We start from the raw sequence: 13,803 nt of genomic DNA, 5'->3' as shown, positions 1-13,803 counted from the left end.
ACTGTCACACACACACATACACACACGAAATGGAGGTTAGCAAGGATTAAGAGTACTACATAGAGAACAACTTCCATATTACCACATTTTGCTTTTTAAATTTCCAGCTGGCAGATAATCAAAAACTGTAAATTTCAGGTAAAGCACAGGCTGAAGCTATTGGTAGCTAACAAAATTCTGCAGTGGTTCTGGATAACGTAGAAGCAGTGCTTAAAAGCAATGCTGATTCAAATATAGATGTCCACCTAGAAATACTTCTACAAAGTAAGCAGCACTGTACACTCTTTGTTTAAATGTTATTTCAACTCCTGCTGTATAAATGTATGGGTTATTTTTCTGTATAGTTTGATTTTTTTAGGTCCTGATTCACAAAACATTTTCCTCCTGCAGGTGCCAGACAGCAAGAAGCATAGCATCTTTACACAGAATTAACCACCTCACGAATCATAAATCACGAACCGAAAGGATTCAGAAATTTTACAACTGTTCTATTTCTACCAGGTGCATGAAAGATGCAGCACTTGGAAAGGCAGCTGACGCTGAAGATCAGGGCTGTGGGCCATTTAGTTAAAACCTGCAGCGCTATAATGTAGTGGTAATGACTGACCATTGCTTTGCCTTTCTCAGATTTTCCTGCATTCTAAATGTAAATAGTGCAATAAGCATGGGGAAATGAACGGAAACTCCCTATTTTCACAAGGTTTGTGGGTCAAGAAAAGACTCTGGGAATATAGTTTTCCGCACAGAAGAAAAATAGGAACACAAATTATTTTTTTGAGGCACAGGGTTAGAAAACTGGAGAAAGGTAAAAATAGTTACAAAATCCGAACATGGGTAGGAACTTGGCATGTATGCTAGCGGAGCGAAAAGCTGCAATGGTATGAAGACAGCACAGTTCACGTTTTGCATAATGGTTTTGGAAGGAGGAGGAGAGTAGGGGATGCTGATCAAAGTTCAGCCAGCTATTTTGACCTAAAGACAGCATGGCTCCAAATATAGAGATTAGCTGGTGTAAATCTGGGAAATCTGGAAAGCTCAGGTAATTGTTGTGTGCGTGCGTGTGTGTGTGTGTGGGGGGGGGGCGATACATTTAGAAGAAAAACAAGGTTTCATTTCCCATTGTTTACATGGGAATTGAAAAAGCATGCATTAGGGAGGGATACAAGCCGTTCAGAGCAGTGTTGTTTAAGAGTTTTTTTGCCCCCATAGGTTCCTTGGTCTGTGACAATTCCAATCAAAGAAAAACATCACAGTGCCATACACACTTACTTATGCTGGTAAATATTTAAGGGGACTACCAACTTACCCAGAGGTCGGCGCCAATGTTCTGCTTTGATCTACCCATAGGATTCTCCGGTTAGGGCACCTTGAATACAGATTGAAATGTCCCTGATGATTTGCAATCACTTCCATTAGGATTGATGTGTATATACTGAGAAGAAGCAAAACGAGTGAACCTTGATGGATAACATTAACTGTGATGATACTGCTCTATGGTGGTTATCACTTATTTTAAGTGGATTGGTCAGGAAGGGCTTGCTCTACTCTATGGATGTTCTTTAGGAGGTCCAAACGATTCATGATCAAACATGTTGTAAGCAGCTGATAGTTCAAGTAGGATAAGGAGTTCTAGCTGTTCAGAGAAGATAGGAGGTCTACACTTCCTCAACAGCCAATGTAGTCACAATACTCCAGCAGATCCTGAACACTGATTGGTGCGGGTAATGGATGTTGCCGGGGTCTGCAAAGTTAAAGACGTGTAACCTCATCTTCCATAAGTTTGCAAGGAGAGACATGGCAGAGAAAGAACCTGCTGTTTTCATTAACTGGATTGTTGTAGTATGCCTTCCAACCTCTGGGTTTCCGCTTTGCAGGAGGGAGGTACTTGCATCTTTATAATGTCAGTGCCAAAGTGTTGACACAGTCTTTGATGAAAGCTGCTACAGAGGGAATTGCCAGCATCTTGGAGGCGTTGACATTTATTTTTCTCAGAGCATTTGCGGTTGTGAATGTAGTCCACGTTGCATGGGTTTTTGGTGGACTGAGTGGTCAATAGGGAATTTGGCCTAGGTGTTCAGAATGACTGATCAGATTCTATTGCTCTGGGATTGAAGGAACTTATCCAGGTCAGTGCAGTGCTAGCAAGTGACTTTAGCACAAGCAATGTCAGTATTGTACATCACGGGCAACCATTTCAATGACTGAGACTGCCTTTCTTCCTCACACTTTTTCACATATGTGAATTTTGAAGCCCCAGAGGCAGGTGCTTGTTACAAAGGGCTGGAGCACTGGAAATTAACAAGGTCTCTGTTAGGTTCATTAGGCAGAAGCCTTGATCTTCCAGCATGTTTCAAACTTAGAGTGGGGTAATTAAGTCGATTTTGAGGGTGCAGATGCCAATCTCATTTGGCTTATGCTGCTAAACATGCCCAAAATATACTGGTTAGCCTGACAAGTGTTGGTTTTGATGGAATCTTTGTTCACTGTGTGACTGCTTGGGGTTGGGACTTCAAGGGTTTACTGTACATGGTGACATAGATTTTACAAAGTAGATTATTGCTGGGTCCAAGATGTTTACCTTCTTTCTCCAAGCACACTTCCCATGTAAGAGACCGATGGGGATATACCAAAATAATGCAAGTATTGGAGGCATCTCTACTTCTTTTCGAGGTTTATGCATTGACTTTGGCTCTGTCCCAACTTCTCATTTAGACCTTTGGAAAAGCAACTATTTGCAGAGACTTTCACATTTTATAGACATCACTGTTCCAGATCGGCGTTGTTGAACAGCTCGGATAGTTCAGTCACACCAGGTCTAAGTTAAACAACGGACATCCTGGGAGCGTGGCTTGACTAGCGGCGATGGTGGTCGTGTAGAGCGCGAGCTCCGACCAGCCGTCTTTGATCCTGCTTCACTATCCTGGCCCTGAGCATCAGCAGTGGCCGTAAACTACTCCTGAGGTGCCCCAGACCTGGGGGTATTGTCCGGTGGCGGCAGCGGTGCGTGGCCGGGCGCAGCAGGGAAGCCCCGGCGCGTAGTGTCGGCCTGTATCACCCGGTGAGGCCTGAAGCCGGGACCTCAATTTTCATGACGCTAGCCTTGGGCGCGATATTGGCGGACCCCTCGAGGCAGCGCGACGGGCGCGGACCGGGTGTGAACTTTCCGGCTGCCCGGGGCCGGGCGCGCATGTAGCCAGAGTAGCGGTCAAGATATCCTGGCAGCCGGAGAGCTGACGCGGGCTGGAAGGCGCCCATAGACAGCGGGGGCAGCCTCTCTACAAAGAAAGTCGCGGGAGCGGCTGCCATTTCGCACCACTGGCACGTCCCTCAGTGGTCCAGGCGTGAGGAGGAGGCTGGACATTGCAGCTTGGTGATCCTCGACGGGGGACGGCGGTGGTGGTCTGGTGAGACCTGAGGGGTCCCTGGTGCTGCGGTGAGTGGAGGAGGTGACAAGGAGCGGCGGCGCGCAAGGAAAAGGCCCCCGCCCATCCGCCCCTTCCCTTCTGCATTGGGTCTTCTGGTCAGTGGCCCTTCCCTGTGATTGCTGCGCTCGGGGGCTAGATCGGGCCCCGGTGGGACGTTGGCTGACCTCTGGCGCCTGTGCAGTGTGTGTGTGCCGGTGGCTCGTCTGAGCTGTTGCCCGGGCTGGTCGTGCGGGCCCATCGGAGGGGGGACCTGGTACCCTGATACGCGGCCCCTGGCGCACTGAACCCTGTGGACCGGCGGGGAGTCTGCTGTCCGCGGACGTTGGGGCTGAGTCACCTGCTGCCCTCTGTGGTTTGATTTCTCTACTGGGGGTGCTATACTTGCTTACACTTGCGATGGCGGGTGTCCGAGAGGGGGTACACACAGTCCGGAGCAACCCATATTGGTACGATGACGCAGGGCCATGCTGGAGGCGGCCACACTAAACAGGAGACCCTGGAAAAGTTTACGGAGGCGGGCCAAGGGGCTGGTGGTGCCGGGGGGAGTTCGCAGACGGCCGCCTCGGACAACGCGGCCTTGCTGGCAGCTATAACGCAGTCCCGGGACATGTTAGATGCCAAGATGGGGGCTGTTGAGGCGAATGTCACCCTGCTCAGTCAGGATCTGCGGAACGCGGTGGAGCGAATCACTGGCGCGGAGACCCGAATATCCGAGGTGGAGGAAGACGTGTCCGCCTTAAAGAAGAAAGTGTCGGCCATGGAGAAGTTACAAAAGGGCCTGGCAATGAGGGTGAAGGACGCGGAAGGGCGCGCTCGACGGAATAACCTCCGCTTTGTGGGATTTCCGGAAGGCTGTGAAGGGGACAATGTGGAGCGCTTCCTGGCCCAATGGTTGGAGGGCTGGCTGCCCCCGGACTCGCTGTCACGCTGCTTTGTTGTGGAAAGGGCCCAACGGGCGCTCATGCAGAAACCCCCAGTTGGTGCTAGCCCGCTACCGATAATTGCTAAATTTCTGAATTACTCCAATCGGGATGTCATCCTGCGGCAGGCGCGTGTGAAGGCCTCTCTCACGTGCAAAAATGCCACTATCCTCATTTTCCAGGACTACACGCGGATGGTGCAGAAGCAGCGTCAATCCTTCCTGGATGCCAAGGCTCGCCTTCGTGGCCTCAAATTACAATATGCCTTGCTCTATCCGGCGTGGCTCTGTGTAATCTACAAATCCCGAACCCTGTTCTTCGATACGCCGGAGGAGGTGTTTCACTGGACGGACTAAAGTGAAAATCCGAGTCAACGAGGCTCGGGGGGGAGAATCGGACTCTTCTTCGAGCGGGATGGCCTGTGAGGGGCTCAGGAGTCAGCAGAATCATCGCAGGCGGTCGAGGTCCGGGTGCAGTTTGCGTCCTGGCTCGGTGCCGCGCCGGGAGGACCCAGCGTCCACACAGCAATTGGACGAAACAAAGTTTGGGACTGTCCCGCAAAACTGTATGTATGATGTTGATCGATGCTCAGGTGCTCAGTTCTATGGGCTGGGAGCCTGTCCCCACAGGTGTGGGTGGGAGGGAGTGAGAGCCCTGTTCCATGGGCAATCGCTGGGGGATCCATTGGAGGGTGTGGTGCTTGCTCCTCTGTTGGGGGCGGGGCAGAGATAGGTGCTTCCATGTTTGGGAGGTACGGGGTGGGGGGGTGGTTGGGGTTGGGGCTGGGGGGTTTGTTTGCGCTTTGTATGCTGCTGTGTATCTACTACTGTTTCCGCATGCTGCGTCGTGGGCGCATTTGTGGTCTGCATTGTAATATTGTGATATGTTTGCTGCGGCGACGGGAGGGCGGGTAGGCCCGGGTACCCTGCGTATCTTGGTTGGAATGTGCGGGGTTGTTGGACAAGGTGAAGCGGGGGGCGGTTCTCCAATATGCCAAGAGGGCGGGGCTGATGTCTTACTGCTTCAAGAGACCCATTTGCTAGGTACCAAGGCCTTATGTCTCCAACGGTTTGGGTTTGCTCAAGTGTACCACTCTGGATTCACGAGGGGATCTAGGGGGGTTGCTATCCTTATCCACCGGAGGGTGTCCTATATCCATGATCGGCTTTGGGCGGACCCGCAGGGCAAATATGTCTTTGTACAGGGTAGGGGTGGGGGAGGACAGAATTACCCTGGGATGTGTGTACGTCCCGCCGCCACTACAGTGGCCGTTAGTGGAGAAACTCTTGTCTCTCTGGTGTGCCATACCTGATGCCCTTTTGATAGTAGGAGGGGACTGGAACGACGTCATGGATCTGGATAGCGACAGGTGGCTTAGTGGGGCGGCGGGAGGAAAGGGAGTCGGGGAGGGGCCTCCACCAAACTGTATGCCTGGTGACAGGCCTTGACTGCATGGACCCTTGGCGCTATAAACATGGCTCACGTAGGGAATACACGCATCTCTCCTCTGTCCAGGACTCCTTTTCTAGGCTGGACTACATCTTTGTTCCGCAGGGGTTGGCCTATAGAGTGATGTCTGCTGATATTCTGCTCCGAACCATGTCCGACCACTCCCCGGTTGCTCTTACCTTTAGCGTCGGCCCGACCAGGCAGCCATTTCTATGGCGGCTGTCTGGGTGGCACCTACTGCAGGAGGGCTACAGGAATAATATTGCCAAAGAAATAGATAACTACTTGTCCCTCAATACAGGCTCAGTGGATTCCCCGACTACCCTTTGGGAGGCCATGAAGCCCACCCTGCGGGGGTGGACATCTCCTGGTGTGCGGCAGCCCGCAGAGAGCGGCGTCAGGCATTAGTGCAGCGCGAGGTGGCCCTAGAATAGCTAGAACGTAGGAGCAGCGAGGAGGGTGGGGGCCCCGCTAGAAGACAGTTGGTATTGGCCCAGCAGCAATACACAGCAGTGTTGATGGAGGAGGCTTGGCTGGCCACTCGCAGCCATGTGTATCAGTGGGGGGACAAATCATGTAAGATGCTACACTGCCTGTGTCAGGGTGCTCTCCATGCTCAGCCGCTGCCTCAGATTTTGGATCCTGGGGGAGCACCCATACTTGAACCCCCGGAGATTGCGGAGAGCTTTGCTGTATATTATATGGGGCTCTATGCCTCCCGGGAATGCCTGGCGGCGGACATAGTCCAGCGTTTTATCGATTATCTCCCCCCACAGAAGGTCTCAGACTAGGTGCGCGATAGTTTGAATGTCCCTCTAACTGACGATGAATTGGGTGCAGCTCTGGGCGAGTTGAACCCTGGAAAGGCGCCGGGACCAAATGGGTTCCCGAGTGAATTCTTCCGGAGATTTTACGTGCAGCTGGGTCCTCGCCTTCGTCCGGTTATTGAGGAGGCGAGTGAGAGCGGAGCTCTCCCTCCGGATTGGCGACACGCGGAGGTGGTGGTTTTCTTGAAGCCGGGTAGACCTCCTGAGGCCCACGCGTCATACCGCCCGATCTCGCTGCTCAATACGGAGGCCAAGGTCTTGGCTAAGGCTTTGGCCAATCGACTCAAACCCAATACTGCAGATCTAGTCCACCTGGATCAGGCGAGACTTATGCCTCGACGAGCCACTCGCCATAATATTCGGCGCGCCCATGTGGCAATATCGGGCTGGGGAGCAGGCCGCCCTATTTTTGGCGGACATGGACCGCGCGTTCCACTCCCTGAGCTGGACCTACTTGTTCGCCCTGCTACGACGGCTTAACCTGGGCCCACGATTCTTGGCTTATATACAGCTGCTGTACACTGACCTCACTGCTTTGGTGCGGGTGGGGGGTGTAGCGTCCCGATCCTTCTCGGTGCAGCGTGGGACGCGTCAGGGCAGTCCCCTCTCCCCCTACTTGTTCGCGCTCGCTATGGAGCCCTTGGTGGCGTGGGTGTGCATTGATACTCAACTTAAAGGCTTTCGGTGGTCGGCGGACTTGACTGACAAAATTGCGTTGTACGTGGATGATGTCCTTTTCTTTCTGACGGACCTGGAGCGCTTGGGGCCGAGGCTGCTGCGCATACGGCAGATATTCGGTGAAACGTCTGGCCTCTATATGAATCCGGGTAAGTCCACGCTTTGGATACTCTGGGACCAGCGGCAAGTGGGAGGGTGGGCATCGGGTCTGAGACTCGCGACGGATGGAGTGAAATATCTGGGGGTCTACCTGTCGGAAGCCGCGACGGCTTCCGGGATTGCAATCTTGCCCCGGTATGGGATCGCACGTGTGAAGATATAAAGGTGTGGACCCGTATGCCACTGTCTATCTAGGGAAGGTCCGCAATTTTAAAAATGGTGGCGCTCCCTCGTCTGGTCTATCAACTCCAAAATCATCTGTATCGGATTCCGCCCTGCTGGTTTCAGCAGGTCAATTTGGCGCTGGGGGGGTTTGTGTGGCCTGGGGGTCCGGTGCGCGTGGCGCTGCGAACGTGCTTTCTGTCCTCCTTTACTGGGGGGCTGGCTACGTCCGACGTGCTCTCTTACTACCAAGCGGCACACCTGATGGTCCTCAATGATTGGTGGTATGGCGATAGGAACGACCCGGCCTATGTGGTTGAGCGGTTTCTCATCAGCTCTGCGTCCGTGCATACTCTGCTGTACTCGGCACCGCTGAGAGGGTGCCTCCCTGCGGCCACTCAGGTGGTGTTTCAAGTTTGGAGAGCTGCGCTACGCAGAATAAGATGGTGGAAGGTGCTTACTCAGGAGACCCCCCTCTGGCTAAATGGTCGCCTGCCCCACTTGGACGCTCTGTTGGGCTTCGGAGGGTGGGATGCGATGGGTATCTCTACGTTAGGGAACGTGATGTCAGGCCTTTCCCTGAAGTCATTCCAGAATCGCCAGGATGAATTTGGAAAGCCTTGCTCACAGTTCTTTAAATACCTTCAGTTCCGGCATGCTTTGACACCTCACTTGGCTGACCTGGGGAGCCTTCCTGAGTTCAGTCCCCTGGAGGCCAAGCTGTTTATGGGGGAACTGCCAGATAAGAAGCTCTCCCGTATTTACCAGATGCTAGTACACCGCTGCTCTTCTGACTTACACTGACTTAAGGCCGCATGGGAGGGGGACGTAGGGGACTTTGAGGGAGAGGATTGGGCAGAGGTCCTTGCAAGCCCAAGGGGGGCTGCGATTTCTACGCGCCTGTGACTTATTCAGTTTAAGTACCTACATCGTACCTACTTCACCCAGCAGCGTTTGTGGAGGGCGGGACTGATTGGTTCCCCTGACTGTCTCCGTTGTGGATCGGAGGTGGGCACGTTGTTACACACTGTATGGGGGTGCACTGCGCTATCCAGATTCTGGGCTGGAGTGTTTAGCTCCTTATCTGAGGTGCTGGCCTGGGAGCTTCCATGTGACCCCAAATTGGCTTTGCTGCATGTCATGGCAGGGATTGGGGGCAACCTGTACAAATGTCACCTTTTACTCACTGCTATCAGGATTTGAAAACTGTTGCTCATCTGTGCTTGGCGAGGGATCTTAATCCCAAGTAGCAGACTGTATCCCGTTTTTTCTGTGACCAGCGCTGACGCTCTATCTACCATATCTCCGTGGTGTGCCTCCCCTTGACTCGCTGGTGTGAGCGTGAGCTGCAATCCGCATGCTCTGTCCACCGCTCCCAGCTGGAGTCTGAAGGGTTGAGGCAAGGGAGAAAAAACACAGAGCGCCTAACCTGGGGGACTGCGAGGACCAGAACTCCCTGCTGGAGTCAGCTGGTTCCTCTTCCCCCAGGCGACACGCCCACGGACACGCCCCTGACGAGGCAGCTCAAAGCTTCGTGACACCCGCTTCGCGGGCGCCACTCACCGCTATCAGGATTTGAAAACTGTTGCTCATCTGTGCTTGGCGAGGGATCTTAATCCCAAGTAGCAGACTGTATCCCGTTTTTTCTGTGACCAGCGCTGACGCTCTATCTACCATATCTCCGTGGTGTGCCTCCCCTTGACTCGCTGGTGTGAGCGTGAGCTGCAATCCGCATGCTCTGTCCACCGCTCCCAGCTGGAGTCTGAAGGGTTGAGGCAAGGGAGAAAAAACAGAGCGCCTAACCTGGGGGACTGCGAGGACCAGAACTCCCTGCTGGAGTCAGCTGGTTCCTCTTCCCCCAGGCGACACGCCCACGGACACGCCCCTGACGAAACGTAGAAAAACGAGTTGCCTCCCGCGACGCGGGACGCGCGCGGGACCAAGCGCGGAACGAAGCCCGGACAAAGGGCGGGCCGTCTTAGGCCGTCCAAGGACGCACAAGGACGGGACGGGCCACCCCCCCTTACTCCATCTCCCGGTTATTCGCTGTGATACCAATACTTGGATTTAAAAGTTTGATAGACATATAGTCCCTGCCACCAAGAGAAATCTGCGGAACCGTGGAAAAGTTTCTTCACCCAAAAGTCCTTGTCATCGACTCCCGACGCTGATAAACAATACACCTGATAACATCACGGTAACTACTTACAATATACTTTATTTGACCGTGATAATTATTAATGGCATATAAAAAACTAAGATCGCGTACCATTTTTATGAAGAGAATGGGTACAGAGGAAGCAGTAAGACAAAGCTCCGTAAAAGCAGTGAAACGAGGTCGGTTAATTGGTACACCAGCTATCAGTAATTATTTCTTAGCTCCTACTCCAAAAAATCAATCTTGTGTACCTGATTGTGAATTGCCTATAACAATGGAAAATAACCCAGCTAAAGAGGCTACTGAGTTGCCTATTACGGATGCACAGACTATCTCAATCTCAAGTGATCAAGGGTCCCAATCAAACCCTCAGATATTTTGTTCAACACAGCAATCTCAACCATCGATTCCTGACTCTCCTAAAATAATCCCTAACACACCAGTAAAACAAATAAATCACCTTTCTGACATCGAGGATCCCTACTTGAACGGTATAAAACCGATAGAAAATATCTCTGAGATATCATCTAACTCAGCTGACCCGCAAACGGAATCTCACAATCAAATATTTGATCATAAAATAGACCTGGAAGCATCAATAGATACATTTCTGCCAGATAATATGAACTCTACTAACATGGCGACACCTATTTCAAAATCTCTACATACTTTACAGGAAATACTAGAATCTGTCCTCTCTTTTTTAGGTAACATCTTAGAAAATTCAGACCAAACTCTGGATGTACAAATTGGCATTCTGAAATTCTTGGTAGAAGAAAAGAGGAAAAAAGAGCATATTCAATTAACAAAAAAATATACAGATACAAGAGGAAACAAAAGATCTCTCTGAATCGTTCCTTTCAACAAAAATACCAACTCCTAAATCTCAAAATAAATGTGATAATAGTACTCAAACTACCGATCAAAAATCATTATGTCTAGCTAACACTACGACCCAGAAAAACTCTAATGGGGACCGAATATACTCTCTAAAGAAACTGTTTAGAGAGGAACCTCCATCAATAACCAAAGAATATCCGATCTTCTCCATTAAAAATACCAAAATGATAAAAGATACTGTTGAAGGAAATGAACTAACTACCCTAGTACCTGTACTAGATGAGGCTGGAAATGGAAAACCCTATCAAAAGAAAAGTAACAGAAGGGCAAAAAGAAAAATGAGCAATAGGAGGTTGCTAAGAAGAATCAACAAAAAGAAAGCTAGAAAGATTAGATTTGAAAACGAAAGTATTGATCAAAATATTGAGGAAGGATTGGAAAAGGTAACAACTAATCAAACTATGGGAGTGGAACAAAATGAAACCACAAATATACTGCCCACAAAACATCTGAATCATAAAGCACCTGAATATGTTCCTCTTAGAAACAGTATAGATCAAACAAATAGAGAAAGTAGAACCAATAAGTTACAACCTCAAGGTGGTGATCAACCCTCAACCAAATACTTACAATTTGAAGAACTTTTTCCTACTGATGACCTATCGTTAAATCGAGAAAGAATAATCAATTTGTTGCAACAAATCTATACGCTACAATCCATCACTAGTAAAGAAATAGATTTAGTCACATTTCCTATAAAAGAAAATCAAAAAATCGCGAAAGTCGCTTTTTGGTCAACTGTTGTTCCTGGGATCATTATAAGAGAAAAAGAAATATTGCATAAATATGGATATGATGTTATTGAAATATTTCCACCAAAGAACTTTGTAACCAAATTGACCTGTCCCCAAAATCTTATTACCAATGCTTACTCAAACAATTGGACCACAAATACCTCTGATCATGTTGAATTGGGGCGAACTACCTCTAGGAAGGATATTCTAAAAATTCAGGTCAATAATAATGGTCAAAGGAATGTATGGACTCAATATCATGAGGAAAAAGAGGCCAGAAAAACAACAGAATCTTGGGCCTGGATATCAGAGGCCTTAAACAGCAACAAACAAGTACATCAATCACAATGCACTGTTTAACAGTTGCTTAAAGATTATCTCGTGGAATATGGCCGGAAAACTATCCAACAAAATGACTACAGCACTAAGAGAAAACCCTGATATTCTAGCTATACAGGAAACATGAGCAATAAATACATTCAAACAGAAAGGTTACTATGTTTATGCTATCCCAGCTACAACAACTAGCAGAGGTCATGCCAAGGGAGGTTTGGCTATTCTCTTAAGTGAGGAGCATCAATGGTCACAAGAAATAATCGACTCGAAATCTGACAACTTTCAATGTATCAAGATTATAATACAAACAAATACTTCCGATCAAAAAAAAGCCCTCTTGTTTTTCAACATGTACAACCCTCCAGGCACAACACAGGATGCATCCTTTACGGAAACCATAGATTTAGTATCCAAGATAATTGAAGAACGAGTCAACACTCCGTATTTAATTGTGGGTGACGTGAACGGGAAACTTTCAAAAAATGAAATTGGCAAATGGGCAAAAATATACGAAGACGAGTCAATAGATCTACCTATTCCAATGTTCCCAAAAGGAAAAGTAGCCGATAAAAGAGGGAAAATGCTGTTAGCATCATTACCAAATCTAAATGGTCTAATCTTGAACGGAAACGTAGAAGGTGATATACCGGCATCCTACACAAGGCGTGGAAATGGATCCTCTTCTATCATCGATTACTTAATATGTAGTATAGAGATTTCGGACACATTCCATCACTTGAAAGTAATTTTTACTGAAGAAAGCGACCATGCGCTTTTATGCCTACACACTGGCTGGTCGATAAAAACTGCTTCTTCTATTCCGATTATTTATCATAAGGGGAATATTGAAATTGATAAAAAGCAGAGACGAATCTTCTGGAATTCAGGGACACTAGATTATATAAATGGAAAGATTCTACAAAACAACATTTTAACCACAATACACTCGGAAGACCAAATAATTAACTTCGAATGTATAATGACAATCCTTAAAAGATTTCTTCTTAACGGAGAGAAACCACGCAAAAACAAAGTCTACAAGAACGCTAATGAAAATATACATAGGAGGAAATTAAACAAACTTATACGAGGACAATTCTTAGACTACTCACCTGTTATACAGCAAGAGATAAATAAGTTAAAAAACCAGCTTAGAAGGGAGAAGATGAGCAAAAAAAGAATGCAACAAGACAACAAGCATTAGAAATGCAATAGGTCTCGCAGCATTAGAGTTAGTGCTTTTAGAATTGTTTATATTTTTTTTGTTGTAAATCTTTTGCATTTTATTTTTTGTAGGCAATGCAAAAGATTTACAAATCAAAAAAGCAATAAGCAAATGTAAAAGCTTTAAGTAAAAATCCTGCGAGACCTATTGCACTGTGTGAGGGTGAGGTGTTGAGGGTGAGTGAGGGTGGGGGTGAGTGAGGAGTTGAGTGTGAGTGAGGTGTTGAGGGTGAGTGAGGTGTTGAGGGTGAGTGTTAGTGAGAGTGAGTGAGGGTGAGAGAGTGTTATTGTGAGTTAGGGTGAGGTGTTGAGGGTGGATGAGGGTGGGGTGAGGTGTTGAGGATGAGTGAGGATGAGTGAGGATGAGTGAGGGTGAGTGAGGGGTCGAGGGTGAGTGAGGGTGAGTGAGGGTGAGTGAGGGTGAGTGAGGGTGAGGGGTTGAGGGTGAGTGAGGGTGAGGGGTTGAGGGTGAGTGAGGATGAGGGGTTGAGGGTGAGTGAGGATGAGGGGTTGAGGGTGGGTGAGGGTGAGTGAGGGTGAGTGTGAGTGAGGGTGAGTGAGGGTGAGTGAAGGTGGGTGAAGGTGAGGGGTTGAGGGTGATTGAGGGTGAGGCGTTGAGGGTGAGTGAGGGGTTGAGGGTGAGTGAAGGTGAGGGTGAGGGTGAGTGAGGGTGAGGGGTTGAGGGTGAGTGAGGGTGAGGGGTTGAGGGTGAGGGGTTGAGGGTGAGTGAGGGTGAGTGAGGGTGAGGGGGTGAGGGTGAGTGAGGGTGAGGGGTTGAGGGTGAGGGTGGGTGAGGGTGAGTGAGGGTGAGGGTGGGTTGAGGGTGAGTGA

General features: G+C 49.2%; 1 protein-coding gene across 1 annotated transcript in view; it reads right to left on the bottom strand.

The window, feature by feature from the left end:
• Positions 1 to 13,803, bottom strand: part of RAD51 (RAD51 recombinase) — a 276,922-nt gene that overhangs the window by 151,140 nt on the left and 111,979 nt on the right. The gene's annotated exons all lie outside the window — the stretch shown is intronic.

Source organism: Lissotriton vulgaris, chromosome 9 (assembly GCF_964263255.1).
Source record: "Lissotriton vulgaris chromosome 9, aLisVul1.2, whole genome shotgun sequence".
Taxonomy (NCBI): Eukaryota; Metazoa; Chordata; class Amphibia; order Caudata; family Salamandridae; genus Lissotriton; species Lissotriton vulgaris.
Note: the sequence above shows the minus strand (reverse complement) of the source record. Positions and strands in the feature narration are given on the sequence as shown.